General features: G+C 54.1%; 1 protein-coding gene and 1 non-coding gene across 7 annotated transcripts in view; both read right to left on the bottom strand.

Annotated features, from left to right (window-relative positions):
- BCL11B (BAF chromatin remodeling complex subunit BCL11B) overlaps positions 1 to 17668 on the bottom strand; it is a 99599-nt gene that overhangs the window by 23442 nt on the left and 58489 nt on the right. The window lies entirely within an intron of this gene.
- LOC116558063 lies at positions 11891 to 12009 on the bottom strand. Its single transcript, XR_004271805.1, has one exon. It is a non-coding gene; the product is annotated as a 5S ribosomal RNA (ribosomal RNA).

The raw sequence follows: 17668 nt of genomic DNA, 5'->3' as shown, positions 1-17668 counted from the left end.
GGGAGAAAGGTGAGATTCAACAGGGTTGTGTGGCTGGTCCTACAGGAAGTGAAGGAGCCGGGACCCAGGCCTGGATGACATGGAGCAGACAGCCTTCGATGATAACAACTCCCGACGATGTGGACAGGCCCCCGCCACGGGCACCCGAGCAGGAGGACCTTGGTCAGTCCTTACCGCAATCCCGTCTTCCCTCAGCTTCTAAGTGCAGAAGCCGAGGCTCAGGAGCAAAGGGCGCCTACCCGAGGCCATCCAGGCGGCAAGGCGGGTCCGGCCATTCAGCCTGTCCTTGCTCCTTCCACCAGTAAGTCACCTTAGCCCAGAGCCATCTCCGTCAGGTGCACAGATGGGAAAACGATGGCTTCCCAGCATGCAGAAAGGGTTTCCCAAGGTCCCACAGCCCAAGGACGAGGCTGGCACAGGAACTTAAGCCTTCGGACTCCTCTTCTGCCCAGATGATCAGAGGACTGAAAAGTACCTAGAGCGACGCGAGATGCCTTCTCGGGAAACGTGCAGAGAGAACCACCTGGCTTCCTGACCTGTATTTTTGAATCCCACTGCCAAATCCACCACAGACACCAACACAGTGGTCCACTCTGACCCAGGGCTCCTCTGGAAGAAAAGGAAGGGAATCTTCCCAGGACTCTCCAATGTTCCCCACACCTCCTCTGTGGGGCTCCCCCAGCATCTCCATTTCACAGGTGAGGCCAGAATGCTGAAGGCAAATGGTAGACCCAGAACCCTGTCCTTGCCCACCGCACTGCACCCCACAGCCCCCACAGCCAGGATACTGCACTGGGTTTTGCAGCCCCAAAACAATGGCTGCCCCTTGTTAAGTACTTAATGAGTTCCTCAGTGTATCTTCATGAACCCCCACAACGCTCATATGCCTTGGATTCCGGATGGAGGATCCAAGCTGAGAGAGGTAAAGCAACCCACCCAAGGACACACAGCTCACCTCCATCCCAGGGCCTGGAACGTGGGAAGTGCTCAAAATAAAACGTAAGTTTCCTTGAGCTAGCACCCCACCCCCCAGAACGGCAGGCCCCTACAGAGCTGGAGCCTCATTCCAGTCATTCCTGTCGCCCTTCACCACCCAACACCATCTGACACATAGTAGGTGCTCAGCCAACACCTGCTAGACTGAGCTGACACAGCCCTCCCGCCTGCTGCCCAGAAGAGCCCTTAAAATTCTGCAGTCGGCACCCACCCCTTGCGTCTGTGCGGCACAGCGAGAACTGACAATTCTTCCTAGATAAATATCTGGAAAGAAGTCGGGAAACAATTAAAACTAGAAGCTAATAAATGATGAAGAAGCCCATGAGCCAAGTCCTGGCCCACTTCCCAGTCTTCATTCATGCATCAAAAAAACCCCAGCGGTCCGAGGCTTCGAGAGGGCAGCTGGGCAGTGAGGCTGTCCGGCCTAATATAAATGAGAATTAGATAGGATCGAAGGTGCTCGTTGCATTCCCAACAGCAAACAGCATCTCCCAATGCTGCCCCCCGGCCCGCGTCTCCCCAGCCAAGCCCCCTTCTCGGGGAACACATGACAGATGATCTTGTAACCAGGCAACCAGGGAAGGAAAGCTTCCAAAGTTCCTCCACACGAGCGAGGCCAGCGGCGTTCTGATCACGGGCGACCGGGGCACAGCACCGTGCTACCTTCTGCAGACCTGAGAAAAACAGGGCTGGCCGTGCACTAGCCACTCCTCCAGTGTGAAGACCTCAATGTCCCAGCGTTCTCCCTTTCCCTTCCTGACCCAGGCCAGCCAGTCCACCTTTCAGGGAGATAGCTCCATGTCCCCAACAATCCTGGTCAAAGCTGTTCCCAGCGGGTTTAAAACCTAAGGTCCTAAGCCACAGCCCTTCCACGGCGGCTTTCCCTTTGCAGCGGCTCCGGCGCCCTGACCATCCCCTGTCGGCAGCTATCTTGACAGATGCCCCCAAGATTCCAGGGAGCGGAAACCTCAGAAGTTCCACCGGTCTGCTGCACACTGGGTGAATGTTCGCCCACCATCAGAGGGGATACCTGTGTCCATCAGAGAGGGGACCTTGCAAAAACCCCACCCACTCAAAAAATCAAATGCTTGCCAAGGCCAAGTGATACACCTCGCACGCCCAGCTCATTCACACGAGCACCTCCTAAGCCAGCTGTTTTCTCAATCAAGGCTGCACGGGATCCTCACCAGTTAAGTGGGTCTTAGGATTATCACATGGTGATGTTGAGGCTCGGGGCTAGAAGGAGGAAAGGGAACATTGACCAAGAACCTTCCATGTTCCCATTCCTTCCATGTTGGGAACCTGGCCCAAAGGCTTCACACACATAAGTTCAGGGAGTTTATTCTCAGACCTGGAAGCATACCCATTTTGTTACAGGTGAAGAAACTGAGGCCCAGCGCCAGACAAGAAGCCAAAGGCATGCCTTTCCCCCGCCCCAGCCTGCACCCTTCCCAGGCTACACAGCAGAGCCCTCTGCTAACATCGTCTCACTTTAGGGCACTGTCTAGGGATACCGTTGGTGGCAGTGGGTCAGAATCAATGAGCAGATGAGTGAGAAGAGGACCCCAGGGCAGAAGGGCACACCTACGGGGACCCAGTGTGGGCCAGGCACAGCCCTAGGGCCGAAAGACACCCCCAGCCCCTCTCTTGCCAGTCGGCTGAAGTCAGTATGCAAAGCAGGGTCCCCGACTCGGGATTCAGGGCAGAGCTGTCATTTTCTTTCTTTCCGATATTCATAGTACTCTTAATAAAGAAAATGAGCGAAGTTGGAAAATTGAAGATTGGAAAGAGAATGAATCATTTTTTCACGAGGCAAGCCTCTCGTTCATTCCTTTGGGTTCAGAGGGTGGTGAGGGGCACTCCAGAGAGGAAATGAAGGCTTGCTGTGGGGAGGAGGATTTGCCGCACATCTAATAAGGTTCTTCTGACAACACCATGATCCACACCCCACACGCACTCTTCCTTGCTGCATGAATAGAATATGATTATTTCTAATGTCTCTATCTGAAAGGAAATGACCACAGCCAGAAACGAGGCAGATGGATGGCTGGAGCGGAGACTCAGACACGGAGGCCATCAACTGGACAGCCAGGCGCGAGGGAGACATCCTCACCAAGTGTCCCCCTTTCTAGGTCATGCACCCCCAGCCCCAGAAGAGGACAGCAGACTCTGCTATACAGGCCCCTGACTTCCAATACAAAGCCACAAGCAAGGTATGGAAATCAGAGCAACAGAGAGCCGATGCCTCCCAAATGCACAGGACGCTGGCTGCATCGGGAAGCCATCCATCACAGCCGGCTGACATCCAAGGGCTTAGCGCGCATCCCTCGATTCATCGAATGGCTGGATGGTTTTCTGGGAAGTGGGAGGAGGAGCTAATGAAACCACAAGCTTGGCAGAGGCTGCCGACACAGGGTGCCCGGCTGAAAACTTTTCTTTCCACTGAGCAAAAGTCAGTACAACTTTTGAGATCCATGTCACTGCACTGTCTGATTTTCAGGGAACATTTTATTCCTGTAAAAACCTTTACAGGTACAGACAAGGATATGGAAGAAACTATAATCCACCACAATAACTTCTCTTACAATGTCGATATTTCCTTTCGGTCCCTTTCCTATGGATTCAGATAGACAGGAGCACACAGACATCAAACAACTTAGCTCTTGCTATACACAGTTGTGATTTGTGCTTGACATTTTCCCACATCACTAGAAACACCTTGACATCCTTATTTTCAATTGCTTTTTAATGTTCCATCCTATGGCTGGGACATATTTATTTCACCATTCTTCTCCTCGTGGAATCCACTTGTTTCCAATTTTCCATGATTCTAGGGACGCTGCAGGTGTGTGCATATGAGCCTATGCGTGTCCCTGGTTAGTCTTCAGGCTGTGGACCTGGAATTCCCCGATCAAATGGTATGAAAGGTCTTGAGAAACATTCTCTCAAGCCATACCCCCAGGCTTCCAAACAGTGTGCACCTTGCAAAGCGTACTGCTTTACACTCAACCCCAACGGCCCCGTCTGGACTAATCCAACTCACCAGAATACCTGTGCCACCCCGCCCCGCTCAGCACAGCAAAAATCTTCCCACTTAATCAATAGTTTTAGGACACCATGCGGTGGTTGGGGCTGGCAGGCTTCTGACTCTCTGCGTTCCTCCCAGGCTGACTGTCAGCCGTCCCCAAGTGCGCCCCAGCCCAGTAACACACCAGAGCCCCTTGCGCAGGCTCCCCAGACACCACTCGCTCACCGAGGAAGGACGCTTTGAGCGGGGCCATTGTCCACAAACAATCATTTTTTAAAAAAAACAAACAGAAAGGAAGCATCGCCGATACTTTTGCGATACTTGTTCGCTTCCTGAAAATGTGAGATAATGAATAAAAATGTTCATTACTGAATTATTCGCTTTTCCTCCCTGATCCACGTCCTGGTAATTACCGTGACCAGCCTAATAAAAACTGCTACAAACCGAAGGTCAACTGGCAGTTAGAAGTGTTCATTTTCATTTCAATGTATTCATCTCTGGCTCCTAATGGCCTCATTTTCTCCCATGCTCCTTAATAAATACCACTGAATTACAGGTTAAATAGCTAAATTAAATTATTGCAATTACAGCGTGCAGAGCCCTGAATCTGGGTTTACCTTTCCCAGTTCAATTAGAGGCGAAGTTTCAACAGCCGAGGAATTCTGATTGCTGTCAATATTCTCAATGGCTGAGAATCTGCATAGACGCCCAGATATTTGGTGAGAGGGTTCTTTTCCCCCTTCTTGTTTCTGAGGGACTGACAGCGCTCTCGACTGAAACAAAATCACACAGTCAAAAGTGGTTTTTGGAAAGCGACCACAAGGCATAATTGATTCTTTTTGACTGAAAAGGGAGAAGACTTAGCAGGGTTCTGGCTAAATGCTCTGTGTGTGTGTGTGTATGTGCGTGTTTGTGCGTGCGTATGTGTGTGTGTACACAAAAGAAAAATCCCTGTCCTCTAAAGGGGAAAAGTACATTTCAATAAATACAGACCCTCTGTTTTTCATGCCACCGGCCCACAATTATTTGACGGGTCCACATTAAAGAACTTCCTCATTATTTAAATATATTTGAACGCTTGTTGCCATTGCCTCGCCACAGGATTAATTATCCGGCATCCCTTATAAGACAGAGTGTCTTAATAATACAGCGTGCCTGAGAAAAAAAATCCTTGCCAGTTCTGTTTCCCCAAATCCCAAGATATGAGAGTCTATTTCTTGTGAAAGAGCTCCCCCTGACTTCTCCATCCCTCGGCTTCGAAAGGCACCACATTCCGCCACAGACGAGGACTCCTGTCTTTTTTTTTAAACAGTCTTATTAACACACATCACAGGTGCACAGTGAAACCCCACGAGGCCCACCGTGAGCGTTTGGGAATCCAGGACGCTGCAGGGGTCTGCAGCTAGGAGAAGAGCCCACTGTCCTGGCGCAGGGGCATAGGCGCTGGTCAGCCTTGAGGGAGCTCAGATTCCACCCAGCGTGGGCAGAGGAGGGGAACTGGGCTGATGCCCCATTAGGAGCTCTGTCATTCGCACTCAGAAAGCCCAGGGCCACGCCAGGCCAAATGCTAAGAAGCCAATACTGACAGCTGGAGCCAGGAGACATGGGCAGTGCAAGGCGTCTGCCGACATCTGGAAGCCCTCCAACAGTGACAGGCCTCCTCTGGGGACCTGGGCATCTGCCCCTCAGAGAGGTGAGAAAATCTCTGCCTGGGCCCAGGATGCCACTTTGCCCATGAGAGAGGGAGGCAGGGCATCTCTCTTCATGCCACATGGCCTACCCATCTGGACCCCCTGCCAATGCCAGCTCCAGGGCTGGGTCACAGTCCCCCATAGCCACATGTCCCTGGCATGGGGCAGGAGGCTGGCATGGCCACTGCTGGAGCTAACCCAGGATTGAATGAGAACTGGTCATTCCTGGACAAGAAGCTTCCAGAGGGTAGAGCCTGCATGTGGCTCCCCTCCTGGCCGGGGGCCCTCGCCCGAGAGCTGGCACAGAGCGGCCCCTGGTCAGTATTTGCTGACTCAAACTGCATGGGAAGTGGCCCCCCAGAGGTCCACAGACTGGCCAGCCTCCCTATCTTTTATCCTCCCAGACCAGATGTTGCTGGCTTCGGGAAGTGGTACAGCCAGACCCGGCATGGGGAGAAGCCGAGGCACCGAAGCAGGTCAGACAGTGGACACACAGCACCCCCACCAGGCCCCCAGCATTTGCCTAAGGGCAGGATCGAAGCCGAAGAGCAACCACTTCTCCGAGGGAAGTGGGCCACTGCCCATGCAAATCCTTCCTACCAAGGAAAACACAACCTTTGCCAGGGATTTCTTACCCTGGAAGCAAAACCAAAGCTCATTGTAAAGAACGCCTGAAAAGCAAATTGACCCTCACTGGCTGAAGAGCGGCCGGTAGTTAAAAAGTTGTCACACACAATTAACTGTCCAAATACTGTTTTAAGAGAGGGTGGGACACAAATGGTGACCAGCTAATGCTCTCCCTCTCATCTAGAGCCTGATGAAAGCATGTGACAACCTGAAGCACTGCCATCATCATCATCATCATCCCACAGGAGGCTTCCTCCCCGCTTAGAGATGAGAAACCAGAGGCTCAGAGAGGTGGAGTGACTTGTCCAAAGTCACATAGCCAGAAGCCCCCACCTCCCATGACAAGGCTGCTCCCTAGGGCAATAGACCTGACCCCAGTCCCTGTCCTGGCCCTGAGTTCTCTCTGCTCTGCCGCCAGCAGCCACCAGGCTGTCTCTCTGCACCCTGTCCCAGGTCCTGGTGCGGTCCTGGCACATCCCAGAAGTGTCTCCTCGCCCACACCCAGCACGGGCATCCCCTCTGCCTTGCACAGCCACCCCTCCACCGTGCCCACCTGGGAACGTCTTTGCCTTCTTCGCATCTGGGCTCAGACTCCCTTGCAGAGCTCCTGATCTCCCTTTCACCGTCCCTCAGTGGCCTCACACTGCTCCTGGGCTCTATGCCGGGGTGCCCCCAAGGGGCTGCACCCTTCCTCTCTATTTCTGGTGCCTAAAGCAATGCCAGGCTCCAAGGAGGTCCTCGAGCACACACCAGGCAGGAAGGAATTGGGCATCAGCCAGAAACACTAGCTTCTTTTTTCTGGCTCACTCTATTGCCCAGGCTGGAAAGCAGTGGCTCGATTACCCCTCACTGCAGCCTCAACCTCCTGGGTTCAAGCAATCCTCCCCACTTCCGCCTTCTGAGTAGCTGGGATTACAGGCACGCACCACCACACTCAGCTGATTATCTATTTGCTTGTTTGTTTTGTGTACAGATGGGGTCTCACTATATTGCCCAGGCTGGTCTCACACTCTTAGACTCAAGCCATCCGCCCACCTCAGCCTCCCAAAGCGCTGAGGTTACAGGCACGAGCCACCGCACGACCAGCCATTGGCCTCTTATAAGCCCAGAGTTACTTGTTTCTGGTGAAATCTTTGCACGTGGTAGGAGCCTCTAAGGGTTCTTTTTCCTGCTTTTTCTTTCAGTAGGCCCACCCCAGGAGGAGGACACTTGCCCCTCCCAGCTTGCCAGCTCACCGCACTTCCTTCAGAGAAGGTGCTGGGTAGCAATTTTGTGATCAGCTGAAAATGTGTCTTGAAATGGAAGAGGACAGCCCAGCCCTGGGCCAGAAATGACAAACAAGACAGCGCCCTCCTGAAGCCATGCCACATCGCAAGGAGTGCCGCTGAGGACTCCTGGGGACGGGAGAGAAAGAGAGGGAGGCAGGGCACACAGAGCCCTGGGGAGGAGGAGAGGCCACCAAAGGCCGCTGGAGCCCAAGGATAACAGTCCTCGTGGCTGCAGGGCGGTCTGACCTCCGGCCCCAGCCTCATTCAGCCTCACCCATGGCAGGGAAGAGCGAGGCCACCTGGAGCCCGCAGGATAAGGCTGGGGTCTCATGCAGCGCTGCCGCTGCTGAGTGACCCAGAAATGTCCCTTCTCTTCTCCGGGTTCGGGTCTCTGGTCAGGAAGGGAGTCAAGCCAGGAAAATCCAATTCAAACCTCCACCAAGAATCCAGGGCCTCATAGCCCAAGCGCCCTGGGGTCGGACGGCAGGTGAAAAGCTGTTTCCACTAAGAAGTACCCAGGGTCCCCTCATCCCTGCTCTCAGCTCTTCACTGTCCACACCACCCTGTGGCAAGAAGCCGGGCCTTTCCACACCCTACCTCAACTCCCACCTCCCTGAAGACAAACTGACGTGGTGGCTTTCCTCAGCCACAGACCTGGAAGGCAAGAGCCACTCCACTGCCCCATGTGGCCCCGTTCTCTTCCCCCATGGCTCCAGTGAGCAGAACAAGCCTAGGCAGCCACATGACCTGGCACCAAACAGAAGGTCCCCACCAGGCTCAGATCTGCTCCTGCAAATCCCATCATCAAGGAGGGAAACGGCATGTGAAGCCCCAGGACAGAGAGAGACGTCCCAGATGAAAAGCTCTCACCTAACATGCTGGCACGCATGTCTGGGACCAGCAGGTCACTGACACTGAATCCAGAACTTTAATTTCATAAGGGCGGGTTCAAAGAGGCTAATGAAAGAAAAGGTGCGCCGAGATCTGTCAGTGAGGACGAAGGAGAAGGGGCTTTGGAATGTTCACTGGCCGAGCCGCATTCCCTAAGCAACTACTAGGTGCTAGGCAGTCAGAGGTCCTGGGAAGGTCCCTACCCAAAGGGAGTTCATTCATTCACTCATTCATTCAGCGAGTCATTCTTTACTCTGTCATTGCACAAATGGGCCTGGAAAGCGTGTCCCCTGGGCCAAGCTCCGTGCTGGACAAGAGAGGACGTGGCTATGATGCCAGAGACTGGAGGCACCATTACAGCCCGGCACAGTGGGGCCTTAACTCAGACTGGGAGAGAGGGCTGGCAGGGCACAGAAGGAGGCAGCCTCCTCCCTCTCAGGGCCTAGTTAATTTCATCACAGCACCCTAGGCTCCCCCACCGAGCTCCCACCTCTGAGCCAAGGAGCGTCATAAGAAGGTCAGCAGTACCCGGGACGCCATCAGCCCCCAGGTCCCCAAGGCCCTTGAAATAGAAAGTCTTCCTCCCCGTGGTCTCCCAGCCACCACCCCCCACCCCCAACCTTCCAGGCTCTACCCAGTGCCCAAAGCATGGACGTTCTCCCTGCTCAGTTGGAGCCTGGCCTCAAGAGTGGAAAAGCCTGCCTTGGGGGTGGTGACCGGCGGTGGGCCAACCTAAAGGGCTCACTAAGGAGCCCACCTGTGACCCATCACTGGGTGGGTTGCTACAGACAGGATCCAGGCACCAGCTGCCTGGTGGGCCTCTGGTGAAGTCTGTGGACTTGTCTTTCCAGGGGTACTGGAATGAAGGCCTCTCTCTCCCTGGGGTTAGTGCAGAGAGGCTACGGCACCTGTGACCACCTAACAACCGCCCCACACCCCTCACCCACTGGCCTGCACCTGAGCACCGAGCTCCGTCCGCAGTGGCCAAAGGCATTTTCATCGCCCAGCAGCCTTGGGGTAGAGGGTAGGGAGGCAGGCAGGGGGACTCAGAATCTTGCTCTCCCAGCCCCATCCTTCACCCCAACAGTACACAGGGAGGCGGGAGGGGGGACTCACCAACAACCCCTCCACCCCACACTGCTCCACCGACTCCCTGCCCATGCCCAGCAGCCGCTCAACCCATGGGCAGTCTCTGGACACTTCCTGGGGGCCGGGCCAGTGCTGGGCATCTGGGAGCCTAACGAGAGTCTAGAACCTTCTCCCTCACCAATAATGTCCCTTTTCCCCCACGCCCAGGCAGAGCGAGAGCGAGAGCTCAAATGGTAAAGACAACATTCTAGACAAAACCGAGCCACAGCGCCTTCCTTGCGTCCTTGGGTGTCTGGAGGCTGTCATGAAGGGCTGCTGCATTCCTCATTCAGAAACGTTAAAAACCTAAAGAAACTCATAAACATACCACGATAGGGCCACGTAGGCAAAGCAAAACACAGGTGTGCAACCTGGGGCCTGAATTCAGCCCACTTGTGTGACCACACCATTACAGCCTGTGTCCCTGGCCCTCGGATTGAGGGCTATCCGGGACAGGACATGTGGGCCAGGTCCCAGACCACCTGTGGGCAGGTGTCAGGGAATGTACCTCCGGCGACATCACTTTGAAAGGGAGGATAAAATGACCCTTACTTAATGGAAACAGCTCTTTCACAACAGCAGGAAGAGGGGATTGAAATGAAACAGGCCCCTGAAGGAACTGTAGGGCCCTCCTGGGCTGGCAAGAGAGAATTCTACAGCTGGTCGTGATGATGGTTCCATCCTACCCGGCCATTTCTTCATGGAGGTGTGGCCACAGGCTCTCAGACCCTGAAAATAAGCATCCAGGGACAGTCCCTAACTGAGATGGCCCAGATGGGCGGGGCCCGTGAAGGATGCGCATTCACCCTGGGTGCCCCACAGGTTTGATAGTTTGGGAAAATTCGAGGACTCTCCTAAAGCCTGCATCTCCCACTTCTACGATGACAGGTTAAATGCGTCCAAGGACCAGGCACTGGCTATGCCAGCGTGCCAGGAAAGCGGAAGACCAGTGTGAGGACCTCCCATGTGCCACCCTGTCCTGGGCGCTCTATGAACTTTGCGAAGCCTGAGATGAGCTCCCTTTTACAGAGGAGGAAAATGAAACCCAAAATTTGACAGGATCTTTGAAGCATCCCCTCAAACTCCCAGCTTTGTGGAATGAGGTCGAGAATATGCAAATAAACAAAGCACGTGGTAAGGAGCAGAATTCCCGGAAAGTTCTATTCCCACATTTTACCTCCAAAATTAAAAGAAAATACCAGCACACATACCAGTTTCCTGGGAACAGTATCGTTCTTAACCATGGTGGACCAAATCCAGACAGTCGAAAGTCACCTCCACCAAGGTCTTCCTGCAAAGATCTCTCCTTGCAGAATCAAGTTGTTGAAGGAAGGTTAGCTCCTAAGAGGCAGCCCTTTGTAGCCCGGGGGGTGGGAGGGAAGTCCTGTGGGAAGGGAGTCTGAAGGACCCCGGATACCCTCAACAGAGGACCACCCTCACCTGAGCCAGCGAGGTTCATCCAATAGAGGCCAGGACCAGAGACTTCTGGACCAGACTCTCTCTCTCTCCAGGAGCAGAGGCAGAGGTCGGTCCAGGGATGCAGAAGAAGATCTCAGCTTCCACCAGAGTCAACATGGAAGATGTCACAGTCATCCATCAAGGTAATATTCACTCTCTCTTATCTCTGGGGCCCACAAACTACGGGCCTTGGATGTATACCTGTTTCTATAAAGAAAGTTTTATTGAAACAGCCACAACCTGTTCATTAATTGTCCACGGGTACTCTTGCACTACAATGGCAAACTTGAATACAGTAGTTCCCTGTTACCCATGGTTTCACTTTCTGGGGTTTCAGTTACCCGAGGTCAACCAGGGTCCAAAAATAAATAAATGGAAAAGTCCAGAAATAAATGATTCATCAATTTTAAATTTCCAGCCACTCTGAGTAGTATGATGAGATCTCGCACCATCCCACTCTGCCCCCCACCAGGACCTGAATCTTCCCTTTGTCCATTATATCCGTGCTGTAGACGCTACCTGCCCCTTAGTCACTAGCAGCCGTCTCTACGGCAGTGTCGCAGTGCATGTATTCAAGTTACTCTTATTTTACCTAATAATGGCCCCAAAGCACAAGAGCAATGATGCTGGCATATTGTTACAGCTGTTCTATTTCATTATTAATTATTGTTGTTAATCGTTTACTATGAACTATTACTCTTTCTTTCATAAGTGAATCAGAAATCACAATGTTTCCATTTTTGCCAAGGCTGCCAAGAAGCTCAAAGGTCAACTCTACGTTTTTTTTGTTTTTGTTTTTTTAAAGCCTACAGCATCCGGTATTCCCAGGCAGTCTCCCATCCAAGTACTAACCAGGCCCAACCCTGCTCAGCTTCCGAGATCAGACGAGATCAGATGCATTCAGGGTGGTATGGCCGTAGACCAACTCTAGGTTTTTAGGTACTGCAGGTTGCTAGGACTACCTTTTCTGTCCCTGGATTGTATGATTCTCATTATTTCATCACCATTTTAATGCTTCTATTACTGATTTACTTAAAGCAAGAGTCTTCAGATTCCTTTTATTATGACGTAAATGATAAAGAAAGAAAAAACACAGGAGGACCCCAAAGTCGCTCCGGTTCAGGGGCCCTCTGTACCTTGATGAGCCTTTGCAGGCCTCACTCTCAGAGCTCCCCTGGCCAAGGGCACCTTATTCCTTCCTTTCCACCCTAAACTCCCTCTAGCTGAGCCCTTGGGCATAGAAAATCCCCACAAGGCTGGGGAGCTTTAGGCACTCACATCAGTCACTTCTAGTGCGCTTCCTGCTTCTGGGGGCAAGAGGGCTCCAAAAACACCCCCTATTCACTCAGACCCTGACTGACCTACCGGGCACCCTGGGTGCTGGGACCAGAGCTAGAGGCATCAGGCACAATCCATGCCCTGGAAGCCTTCACATTCCACACACAGAGGCTGTGACGTGACCTGATCAGGTGCAGGTGCTGCCTGGGGGAGGTTTTCCCGGACAGTAAACTCCTTCTGCTGCCTGGGGGAGGCCAAGGGCTTGCTGGGCAGAGGCACCGAGGGCCCAGCAAGGAGCCCAATGGAGCAGAGCTCAGCTGCCAACAATGGCAGTGCTAACGGGGCTCTGGCAGATCCTGTCCCCAGATCCCCCTGGAACTGAGCTCCCACCAGCTCGGTGGCCCTGGGCAAGTAAGAGGCCCCTGAGTCTCCATCTCCGCACACCAGCAGAGCAGCGTCACTGGAAGGACTGGAGCGAGCAGGTGCACCACACCCAGCATGGAGTGGGTGCTTTGTAAATGAAGGCTATCCCAGGAGGCCGGGCTGGGCGGCAGACGCAGGGCAGCACTGGGAGAGGAGTCCACTAAGTCCCAGGGCCATGCGTGTCACAATGAGGAGTCTACTTTCCCACAGGGATGCCTGAGAGCCCGGATGTGTTTTTTTGTTGTTGGTGGTGGTGGTTTTGTTTTGTTTTTTTAGACGGAGTCCTGCTCTGTCACCCAGGCTGGAAGGCAGTGGTGCGATCTCGGCCCACTACAACCGCCACCTCCTGAGTTCAAATGATTCTCTCTGCCTCAGCCTCCTGAGCAGCTGGGACTACAGGCGCATGCCACCACACCCAGCTAATGTTTGTATTTTTAGTAGAGACGGGGTTTCGCCATATTGCCCAGGCTGGTCTTGAACACCTGGCCTCGTGATCCACCCTCCTCGGCCTCCCAAAGTGCTGGGATTACAGGTGTGAGCCATGTACCCGGCTGAGCCCAGATATTTTAAAGCAAGAGGCCAGGGATTCCCATCCCTCGTCCTTTTGAGAGGCAGAGTTTGCACAAAGACGGGACTGCTCAGGCCTGGCATCCCTTCCCCCACTAGAAAAGCCTGGTGTGGTCACCTGGGCCACAGCCGCAGGGCCCTCAGACCTCCCTGAGCCTGAATCCCAGGCATGGACAAGGACCCTTCCTCCAGAGAGCACAGCATTCAGGGCTGCAATCCCTGCTAATCACCACGTTATTTACTCGGAGTTTATTAGGTAGTTGCCGCCACTGGCTGTTGGCAGGCTCTGATATTTACACCTAGCTTTCCTAAGGTCTCCTGAAGCGCTGAAGTCATAAAAGGGCCATTCCTTCTAGCTGCAGACAGGGAAGCTAACCCAAGCAAGACCAAGCATGGGGCTGCGTTTAACAAGAGGAAAGGGGGCCTTCCTGTTCCCTTTGGCTGCAGACTTGATTCTAGCTAATAACGCTGCCTTCCTCCCATCCAGGCAGGCTCAGGGCAGGGCCCCTTCCCAGAATCCGCTGGACCCCTTGTTTGAGGCATTCCTGACCCAAGACAGCAGGCGAGTCTGCGCAAAGGAGCGCCCCCTGGAAGAACTGCTTCGGCTGTGCTTTCACCCACCCAGCAGACGTCAGGCTCGCCGGGTTGGACACGACGCTGATACCAGGACACAGAGGTCATGAGGCTCATGCCTGCCCTCAGCTCCAACAGCCACACACCCTGCAGCCGGGCCAAGACCAACGTGGACATGGGAACGTCGAGCCCCCAAGAAGTGGGAGAGAGGGGCTCCAGGCAAGAGCCAGGATACCTCCAGGGGAGCAGAGCACGGTGAGAGCAGGGGAGGCTGGGATGGGCTACACAGCAGGGAGGAGCTTTACATGAATGTGTCTAGGGTAGACAGGATAGAGAAGGACTACAGTCTGAGGCCTGGTCACAACACCCTCTTCGCCACTTCAGAGCCGTGAGGTCCCACAAGAGGCCCTGGACTCCTAGGAGATTCAATTTCCTCATTTGCAAGACGGGAGCTGCCATGCTGCCACAGAGTCATGATGAGGACTCCGAAGAGAAAGGCCATGGACCAGGGAGGGGGGTCCATCCCTCTCTCAGCTCAGATTCCTACTGGACCCCAGAACTCTGCTTCTTGTTTGTGAAAACACATAGCCTCACTGACATCCGCGGGGGACTCCTGGGCAACCAGAGAGCAGGGCATAGCCCTGGGGTGGAATCCATGGAGACCACGGAGGCCACGTGATGGAACAAGCCTGGTTGCGGGCTGGAATGAGGTCAGTGCCAGGGCCAGCCCAGAGCTGAGAGCAACAACAGCTGCCAGGGACCCTGGGACAACGTGGGAGAGAATCAACCACCAGCAAACATCAGCAAGGTGCCACAGGGATGCAGGCCTCGGCCCCCGGGGAGCTGGCCCCGGGCAGGGGAGAACCTCAGCCTCAGGCTGGGCCAGGGCCATGGCTGCAGGAAGCCAAGAGAGCCCGGAGGCTGAGGGTAGGGGGAGAAACCTGAAGAGCACAGCATGGGTGAGAGGCCAGTGCCCTAGAGCGGACCGGCCAAGCCAGCTGTCTTCTCTGCCTTTAAATCTGTAACCTCAGATCAAAGCCTTGCCTTCTGTGCTCCTTGACTATAAAAACACTGCAAAAATGCAGTGCTCAGGACGGCCTGGCACCCACTAGCCCTCAGCAGGGCAGCCACCGTCTCCAGAGCTGCAATGCTTAAGCCAAGGCCTCCAGCCAAGTCCCCTCAATGGTCCAATGACCAGGAAGGTCTCTGAGCCATCCCCGAGACTTTCATCAAGGGCTGAAGAAATGGTGTGAGGTGGTGCACCCTCTTACCATTTCCTCGGAGGAAAGTCATGCCAGGACAGGAATTAAGTTTCAACTCCTGGGCCAGCACAATCGATTAGCAGAGGCTGTTCTGCCTCTCGGCTTGAAGCATCCAGGTCAGGACCCAGGGAAAGGAGACGCTGTGATCGACAAGTGATGCCTGCCACAGTAGAGGAGGGAGCAACGGAGGCACACGTGCTATGACATGCCCAGTGCTAATGCACCCCTGGACAGCCACATCCTATTCGTTGCAGAAGAAACAAACAAAACAGACAGAACAAGCACTGGAGAAAATGGAAAGATTGAGAGAGCAGGTTCCAAAGAATGGCCAAAACCAGAGACAGGGAGGAAGAAGAGTTGCCTGCAACTGCCCTACATTCCTGAGCTTTCTCAGCCCACAGCAAACAGGAGGCGCAGGTTTTCCACCCCATCTTGCCTGCAGTAGTGTTTACTGCAAAGGTTTTCTCTGGGGAGAAATCACCAAGAAGTGCTCTCTCTCCTCAGCCGGCCACCTCCCTGCTCTAGCCCTGTGTTCTGGGTCTGGAACAGGCTCGCCTAGGAGCTCAAGCAGCTCGTGCCCGAGGACCAAGACACCAACTTCCCCAGCTTTGGGTCCATGGCAAGGCTCTTCCTGCTCAGGTGTGGAAGAGAGAGACTGACGGCAGGGCTTCCCACTGGGGGATAAGGATGTCCCCAAAACCAGATCCAGGCAAGCACTGCAGCCCAGAGTTGGTCTAGCAGGGGTGACTTTGACACTGATATGTAGAGGAGCCCAAGGCAGAAGCCCGAGCTTCACCATCACGTCCTCCTGACTTAGCTGCACTTGGGGCCACAGACCCCCACGTCACCATGGAGAAGACACCTTCCCCTCTACCAACGATGACAACGATCATAAGATAACAGCAGCTCCCCTCACGGAGGCCCGCAGATGCAGGCCCTGTCCTGAGCCGCGCAGACATGTGTACCGAGCTAACTGTGATCCTTTTAGCAAGTGAGAAAACGGAGACTGGAAGATGAAGGTGGAGGCCAAGGTCATCCAGTGAAGACAGCAGAGCCAGGTCAGAGCCCGGCCTGTCTGGCTCCCTATCGGGCTTTCTGCCTCAGAAAGCGCCGTGGGAGCAGCAGAGGTTCCAGTCTCCAGCCCAAGCTCATGTGCAGCCAGGGGAGTAAAGGGGTCCCCATGAGAGCCTGCAGCTGGACAGCCTCTGGGCCCAGAGCAGAGCCATGCACTCGGTGTTGTCCGGGCCCCTCACTCCCTCCTGGCCTGTGTCTTTTGCTGCTCCCTCCTCCTCCTCACGGCAGCTGGACACAGAGCCTGGTCTCAGGGTATAGTGTAGAGATTGCCACTCATGCACACATGGACACACACATGCACACTCACATGCATGCACTCGTGTGCACACAGACATAAGTGCACGCATGCATGTACACGTGCACATGCATTCACATGTACACAATGCACTCGTGCAAAAACACACGTGCACACGCATGTGCACGCACACCCCTCTCCACCTGGTCCCTGGAGTCCATCGTCCTTGCGTCTCAGGGCTGCACCTGACCTCTTTCACACGAATGCATGACTCTGACCAGCTTCTGCATTTCCCACCCAGAGGTTCACACCAAACTCCGCCCTGCCCTCTGGAGTACCCCCCACAGCTGGCTCCTTAGTGCTAAACTGTTCTTTATTTTATGGAAAATTTAATGAGTAAACAAACTCTGCTTTTCCAGCCTGTGTTTCTCATCATCTACGTGGGCTTTTGCTTCTTACTTATAAAAAGAGGAAACTTCAACTTAATACAAGTTAATGAAATTGAACCCCCACCCATCCCCACTCCCTGACACACATCCCAGCAGATGAGTTGGTTCCAAACTCAGAAACCACACTTTGGATCCTATTCCAAGCCCAAAGCTTCTCCCGTGCTGGCCACCGACTTCCACTCATTCTCATCTTCCCTACGCTTCATCTTTCTTTCCAAGAGCTGCTCCTCCTACCCAGGGATCCACCTGAGCACTGGGGCTGGAGCAACTTGCTGAATAAAGAGGCAAAAGCCAAATGGATGCCCCGCAAAATTTCCAAAAATCAATTGGTGCACCCAAAGTCAGACAGGCAGCCTCCAGATTGGTCTAACAGCCGTAGCGTGTGCAGCTCGAGCCCCATGTTGTCCAAATATGCAAACCTGTAGGCTTCCCTGGGCCTGAGCGGGCAGCCGACACTACGGGAAACTGAGGCTCTGAATGTACCTGCCTGGGTCTCTGGCCACACTGTGCCTCTGCTTCATTTCACTTGATTTCACTTCATTCACAAGTGCTCACAGACAGCCTCATGGGGGCCAGATGGGGACAAACAGGGCCCAGGCTAGCCCACAACCTGGTGTCCAAGGACGGCCAGGGAGACAGGAAAGGAGACCTATCCTGTGATAAGTGTCTCCATGGGGAAGTACAGGGGCCCCTCTGGGGTGGGGGCGCACAGGTGACACC

The sequence above is a fragment of the Sapajus apella genome, unplaced genomic scaffold (assembly GCF_009761245.1).
Source record: "Sapajus apella isolate SASKATOON/1434 unplaced genomic scaffold, GSC_monkey_1.0 scaffold20, whole genome shotgun sequence".
NCBI lineage: Eukaryota > Metazoa > Chordata > Mammalia > Primates > Cebidae > Sapajus > Sapajus apella.
This window is presented reverse-complemented; position numbering and strand designations above follow the sequence as displayed.